Below are 1,296 nucleotides of genomic sequence, written 5' to 3'. Positions count from 1 at the left end.
GCTCCCGGCGGTGCAGCCCCCTCCGCGGAGCCGCCGCCCGAGCCTCTCCGAGCTGTTCCCGGAGCCGCGCAGCCCCCTCCGCGCGGAGCTTCTTCCTCTGCGCGAGCCGCCGCCGCCGAGCTGTTCCCGGAGCCGCGCAGCCCCCTCCGCGGAGCCGCCGCCCGAGCCTCTCCGAGCTGTTCCCGGAGCCGCGCCGCCCCCTCCGCGGAGCTTCTTCCTCCGCCCGAGCCGCCGCCGCCGAGCTGTTCCCGGAGCCCCGCAGCCCCCTCCGCGGAGCCGCCGCCCGAGCCCCTCCGAGCTGCTCCGGGCCCCGCCGAGCGCTGCAGCCCTTAGGGAGCTCGGCGCACTCTCCCGGGCGCAGTTCCTCTGTTACTGTCCCAGGGAGCCCGAGGGCGTCCCCGCCTTTCTGGGGATCCTGCTCCAATTCCCGGGGAGCCCCTTTCCGCGGGGAAGGTCGGTGCAGCTCCTGCTCCTCCGGGACGGGGCTCTCCTGTCCTGGGGACACTCGCCCCGGCCTCAGCCCGGCTCCTCGCGGGGCCCCTCCCCCTCGGAGGCCTTTTGTTCCTTTATTTCTTTTTCCCCGTCTTCCTACCTTGATAGAAGCGCGAACTCTTCTCACTGTAGCGTTCCAGCTGGTCTCTCTTTAAATCTCAGGCCGAATTCGTAGGTTTTCAGGATGATTGGATGGTTTTCTAGGTAATTTGCTGAGGACAGGTGACCTGGAGACCCTACTCCTCCGCCATCTTGCCCCTCCCCCGAAAACAATCGATCTATGTGTGTCTTTAAAACTATAGTGAATCTCTTGTAGACAGCATATTGTTGGATCTAGTTTCCTGTTTTTTTTTTAACCATCCCAGCCTCTCTAGGTTTTTGGATTGGAGAATTTCATCCACCTATGTTAAAGTAATTATTGATAGGTAGGGCCTTACTATGGCCATTTTGTTAATTGTATTATTTTCTTTTTTAAACTTTTGTTAATTGTTTTCTTCTGACTGTTTTGTAATTCCTATATTGTCTTCTTTGTCCCTTGCTGTCTTATTTTTATGATTTGATGACCCTTTGTGGAGGTGTGCTTTGATTCTTCTGTCTCAATACTTTGCTCATCTACTACAGGTTTTTTCTTTGTTAGTGCCATGAGGCTTATGCACCCTATCTTATAGTTTCAGCATTCTCTTTTAAACCAATAATAGTTCACTGTGGGGCTTGGATGGGTCAGATGGAAGTAACTGAGGGCAGGAGGGGCTCACTGTTAGGGTCTCTAATTTGGTGAGGATTCTGTCTTTCTCTGAGATAGGA

Source organism: Vulpes lagopus, chromosome 8, assembly GCF_018345385.1.
Source record: "Vulpes lagopus strain Blue_001 chromosome 8, ASM1834538v1, whole genome shotgun sequence".
In the NCBI taxonomy this organism is placed as follows: domain Eukaryota; kingdom Metazoa; phylum Chordata; class Mammalia; order Carnivora; family Canidae; genus Vulpes; species Vulpes lagopus.
The sequence above is the reverse complement of the archived record's forward strand: the minus strand, read 5'-3'. Positions refer to the sequence as shown.